The 6,113-nt window shown below is 47.2% G+C and overlaps 1 long non-coding RNA gene across 1 annotated transcript; it reads left to right on the top strand.

Moving 5' to 3' along the window:
• The first annotated feature begins 931 nt into the window (after positions 1-931).
• LOC132591631 (uncharacterized) lies at positions 932-5,701 on the top strand. The gene is made up of 3 exons (XR_009557067.1): positions 932-1,041; positions 3,134-3,243; positions 5,641-5,701. It is a non-coding gene; the product is annotated as an uncharacterized LOC132591631 (long non-coding RNA).
• Positions 5,702-6,113: the final 412 nt, after the last annotated feature.

Here is a 6,113-nt window from a genome sequence, read left to right as displayed (position 1 = left end):
TATTTGAAGTTTTATCCTGTTTTTAGTGTTCTGTTGGGAGCCGCCCAGAGTGGCTGGGGAAACCCAGCCAGATGGGCGGGGCATAAATAATAAAGTTATTAAACTTATTATTATTACTGTGATGTTCCTCTAGTGATGTGCCCTTGATCCAAGAGGAAAGCAACATCTGGTTCCTTGGATAAGAGTGAAGCATTCATTTGCAAACGTCAGACTTGGATACCTTCAAATACAACTAGAAATGGTTGATGCAACATGTAACCTGCTCTCTCTTTTTTCTAAGTTGAAGGAAGAGTGTTACAAGACTCTGTACCTTCCAGCTTGGGAGAAGATGACAAGGCAGGCCTCACCCAGAGGAGCATGCCAGAAACCATGGATCAAGTCCACTGGACTCAGCATCAGGCTTTTACATGCGACCCTACCGCTTGGCTGAATTCTGAAATGCTGCTCCCACGGCTCACCGTTGAGAACTTGAGCAAGTGGACTTTCTATAAAGAGCAGGATCTGGCCAAGTCTCCTAGGTCAAAAAAAGCATTGCAGGGAAGGTGGGAGGCAGAAGATGTCACTGAAGATGTCCTTGAGATGGACATGATGCAAAAGCAGGTTGGTGTATTCTGTGCTAGAGACCATCGTGTGGGGATGTGGTTGAACTGATGTTATGTATCTCTTTGAAATGCCATTGTCATATACCTTCCAGATGTATAAAGATGATGATTGCTGCATGGAATTTGAAAAAGTGGAGGACCTTTCCAGGTTGGAGTAAGTATGGTGCAAGGCGTTTTCTGATAGAAGTATACGAGGAAACCCAGTATCATCAGGGTCGAATGCAGGATTCAAAGTGTAGTTATGTATTGATTTACTTCCAACATCAGTCGTAAACATTTCTTCAAATTAGCTGCCAAATTTTGTTTTTTTGGGGTAGAAAAATAGGTATGTTATCAAATCAAAACCCTCAAATAATATTTCTCTTCCCTCCCCAGGGAAGTCAGCGAAAGCTCCATGCTGCTGTGCCTGAAAAAGAGATTCCATCGCAACTTTATTTATGTATGGATATTACTTTCTTAATCTCTGTAGTTGATTGTCATAAGGAGTAAGTGCATGTGTGTAAGAATGTTGAGGATGGGAGACACCGATTTCTCACATGGGGACGAATCCGCAATGGAACCCTCTGTGACTCAGTAACGGTGCCATTTTCTTAGTGTAGAACAGGGGTTGGGAACATTTTTCAGCCAGAGAGCCACGTCTTTATCTCTCCCTCTGCTGGTGGGCCAACCTAGGCAGGTGGGCAGAGCTGGGTACTGTACTTGTCTCTCACCTGACATCGTAGTAAGACCAGGGAATGCTTCCTGTTTAAGCCCTAATGGTTGCAAAGCAAACCATGGGGCTTTCAAACAGCCCTTCATAATTGCAGTGAGAGCTGACAGGCAGGTGGGAGTGAGCCTCGCTTGATAAAGGAAGAACTATGAGCTGTTTGATGTCGGGTGTGCGGCAGGTGGATGAAAATGGCCTCATGAGCCAGTTGGGGAGGCCTGGAGGGCCATGTTAGGCCTGCAGGCTGGAGATTCTCCACCCCTGTTCTTTACAAGAGTTAAGGGAGGGGACTTGTGTTTGAAACTCCTACCCTTGCTCTTGAGCAGGGGTGTCAAACTCAAATTCATCGGGGGCCGCATCAGCAGTTTGGTCACCCTCAAAGGGCCGGTTGTGTCTGTAGGACTATGTGTCCACTCTTTATTATCATAAATTATTGTCACTGCATTTAATTATTCTTTTTTATGTAATAATGTAAGCTCATTCCCACCCCCACGCGGATCACATTCCTGCGTCATGGCGCGCGTGTGGGAGGGGATGTAAACGAGGGAATTTTGAACAAAAGGTGGGGATCGACGGCTTGCGGGGGAGGGGCTCAACTAAACCTTCGGCAGGAAGGAGAAAGCCACTGCTGGGATTAAAAACCTGCAGATGGCTTCCCTCTCCCGCCCTGCGCACACCCAAACCCCGCTAGGCAGGATGCCACACGCTGCAGTGCAACCCACCCCATGCTTTGGAGAGGGGCAGGAACATGCAGTGCAGCGCCAACTCCCTGCTTTGCTTTTGCATCCTCCCTCCTCAGCGCCAGAGTCCCTTCCCCTCGCGCTGAGGGAGGGCAGCGGATTTCCCGAGGAGGAAGGCGGCGGCAGCCCCAGCGGACGTGCATATTCGCCTCAGAGCTGCTCTTCCCCCCACCCGCGCTGTTGTCGTCTTCGCCGCCGCCTCTCCCTACCGGGACTGCAGGCAGAGGAGGCTTGAAAACCTCCCCCCCCAAAAAAATTCCCCTCCCACCTACTCAAACCGCGAGGCGACTCCATCTGGAGCCCTACATCACGAGGGGCTGAGAGGAGGCGGCGGCAGAGCGGGAAGAGCAGGAACCCGTGCCGTCGTCGCCGCCTCCCTCCCGGCCGCCCCCCGGGGAGCAGCTCCGCCGGAACTGAGAAGCCAAAGGGCGGCTCGGGGTTGGGGGGCAGAGCAAAAGCCAGGCACCCTCCCGAGTGTCTATGAGGAGAAAACGGGGGAAGAGGGAAGAGAAACCCAGCTCCATCAAGAGAGCGGCTGTTGCGCTTCACCTACTTCCCCCTCAGGCTCACTCTGCGTCCCTTTCGCCCGCTCGCTCGCCCACCTCCCGGATGCAGCCGAGGAGAGGAAGGGAAGCGGCGGGCGGCGGCTCCCCAGTGCCGCCTCACTCGCTCTCGGAGACAACAGCAAAGCCCGCCAAAAAAAAATCCAGCGCTGCTCCGTCCCGGCACCAACTTTGCCAGCGGCGCCTGTAGGGCTTTCCTACCTCCTCGGCGGGCTTCCTCCTCCTCCTCCTGCATCTCACTTCCCCGTCTGGCCACTGTGCCACCGCCTCCCTCAGCCTCATTTGAAATTGAAATTCCCTGGCCAAGGCCGTCAGCGCGGCTCCAGCGCCCCAGCCTCCGCCTGCAGCCCCGCCCCTGGTTTTGACCCTCGGCCAATCGCAGGCTCCAGAACTACTGTCAGCGGCTGCTGGCGGCGGCTACGCGGGCCACATGATGAGGTCTGGAGGGCCGGATTAGGCCCCCGGGCCTTGTGTTTGACACCCGTGCTCTTGAGGATAAGTAAATGCTGTGCTTCTTCCTAGACCTACATCGGGCATATCTTGATCTGCATCAATCCTTTCAAGCCACTCAGCCTTTTTTCAGAAGATGTGGTGGTTCAGTACCAGAATGGCCTGCTCTCCAGAAATGCACCGTATGTCTGCATTGTGTTTTCTCCTTGCCTTATTCTGATAATCTTATTCATGCTGCATACAAAATCCTGGCTTTCATTTGCAATCTTGGGCTCACTTGGCCGAAGTGATTGTGCCTCTCTTTGGAATTTAGGAATATGGCACAATTCTTCCACTCATTTCAGTGACAATGTCACTATTGGATTTTATATATGCACACACAACGTTCATCATCTCACTCAGATCGACAGTGTAATTTGCTTATGTATTTGTTTTAGATTTCTGGGACTTGGGCAGCAAATTACTGATTTTTGTCATAGGTCACACACAATAAGAGTGTTCTAGAAACAAAGAACTTTACAAAGTGCTGCTAACCCATTGTGGGTTTAAATTCCCACCCAAACCTTTGATCATGTTTAGCAATGCTCATGCTAGGGTTTTTATCATAGAATACTGGTATTATTTTGAAATAAAGCTGATGTCTTTCTTTTCTTTTTTTAAAGAGTTTTCTGAACTCCATAATGGGAAGCCTGAGTGATCAATTTAACACACACCTTACAAAAAGTTGGACTAGGAAAAGTTATCCTTGCCAAGCTGACTTTAAATGCCAGCATGTTGTTGGTTTTTTAAAAAAGATATTCCATAGCCACTCCACAAATATTCTAATTTGTAAATACTTTGCCAAAGCAGAAATTACTGAAATAAGGTGTTTGGGTGCTGACCTTTGCACCTGAGCAGCTTCTCTAGCCAGCTGTGGCTTTATCTCTTATGCCCTAATGACCCTATGAAGGGTAGTCCCTCCTTTCCTTAATTCAATCAGGGGAAAGAAAGGGGAAAGAAAGGGGAACTGATTGTTTTCACAACACTGTGTGCTTGCCTTGGGGGGGTTGCAGTACACATAGAAAATAAAACAAAAGACAAAAGATTCCCAACACCCAATATATTTATGGTAATAGGTTACTGTAAACTAGGTTGACTTTGAGATAGTAATGGTCAGCCTCATTTTCAAAGAGTATACGGTTGTTTGTGTTGGTAAAATCATAAACTAGAAGGTGACCAGAGATCTACAGCAAAAAGCAGCCTCTATTCAGTAGCTCTGTGTGGTAGACAGGCATTAAGGTTGTAGTGGCTTGAACTGAAATAATTTCCATTAACAGTAAAAAGAGTCTTTAAGAACTTCTTTAATTTTTAGATGTAACTCTTTTATTTATCCCTTCACAACAACATTGCTATAAGGTAGAGAGGTTTTAAAATTGCAATGGCCAGACTCATATTAAATCAACAGGGTCTGGCTTATATATTTCCCATTGGGGAGATTTTTTGTAAAAATAATGAAACAGTTCTTCACAATAACCCTCTAGGGTAGGCAACCTTTAAGCAATCTCTGGTTTCAAACAATAATCCTAGGGCAAAAATAGAAAAAATCATGGTTTCTGATTGCTTATGGAAAGGAATATGTAAGTGTGCTGCTGATTTAATCTGAGGCTGGCTATTACAGTCTGAAAGGCCTGCCATGCAGGGTTGGTGTGAAGGGTTGCAGCTAAGAACTAGAAAAATCTACATGTTCAAATGCCAATATAATGGTTTGATCTGAGACTTGCTTGAACCTTAGAACAACAACAAAAGCTGTGTGAGACTCATTTTGCTATGAATACAAATCTATTCTGATCACTCCAGTTTTAAATACCTTCTTATCTCACATGTCTGTGTTATGCTAAAGTGCTCAGGTTTGGGGTTTCCTGCCAACCAAAGTACTTAATTACGGTAGCTTGTGGAGGACTAAGTATAATGTGGGAAAGTTTTTTAACCCTCCTGGCATGCATTCCACTAAATCTAATATCGCTAGGATACTCAAGCGGGTCAATTCCCTCCCAACCTCTCTCCCAATTTCATTCTTTAACTAAAACTTTCCATGGCTCAAGCACTCTCAACCCTAGACTTAATGGCTAGAGTCACAGTGTCTGCACAATTTGGTTCTGTTAGGTCATGGGTGGGCAAGCTGTGGTATAATTTTTTGCAGTTCTTGGATACAACAATCCAGAGAAAGTTAAGCACAATTAAGTTCTACAGAAATATTGCATTTATTGGAATAAGCTGCTCTGGTTTCTTTCTTTTTTTCGAAGGAGTGTGAGGTATGAAATGTTAATAAACATGGTCCAGTTTCAGGAGCTGCAACCCAATGTGGTCCCTTCTGCCTCAGGAATTTCCTTTCCTCCCTTACCTTACTGCCCTGCCAACGCTGCTGCCTAAATGTTTCAATGTGTTTGTACAAAACGTAGCTGTTGATATAGGTGTTGTGTCGATCTCTGTACAAATAAGCTTGAACTAATTTTGATGCAACTGGAATTTAGGTGGCTAAGTAATAACATGGGTCTTCTTCTTTCTCTCCCCCCCCCCAATTTCTTTTGGTCCCCTTCCAGACATATATTTGGCATCACAGAAATGGCATATGCCTTCTCTCAGAGCTCGGAGAAAGAGCAGTGCATTGTCCTCAGGTAAGAGGTAGATAGCTTGGGACGCGGGTGGCGCTGTGGGTTAAACCACAGAGCCTAGGGCTTGCTGATCAGAAGGTCAGCGGTTCGAATCCCCATGACGGGGTGAGCTCCCGTTGTTTGGTCCCTGCTCCTGCCAACCTAGCAGTTCGAAAACGTCAAAGTGCAAGTAGATAAATAGGTACCGCTCCAAGCGGGAAGGTAAACGGCGTTTCCGTGTGCTGCTCTGGTTCGCCAGAAGTGGCTTAGTCATGCTGGCCACATGACCCAGAAGCTGTATGCCGGCTCCCTTGGCCAGTAAAGCGAGATGAGCGCCACAACCCCAGAGTCGTCCGCGACTGGACCTAATGGTCAGGGGTCCCTTTACCTAAGAGGTAGATAAAGGCACCTTTCCTAAGATG

This window comes from Zootoca vivipara, chromosome 2, assembly GCF_963506605.1.
Source record: "Zootoca vivipara chromosome 2, rZooViv1.1, whole genome shotgun sequence".
NCBI classification, from domain to species: domain Eukaryota; kingdom Metazoa; phylum Chordata; class Lepidosauria; order Squamata; family Lacertidae; genus Zootoca; species Zootoca vivipara.
This window is presented reverse-complemented; position numbering and strand designations above follow the sequence as displayed.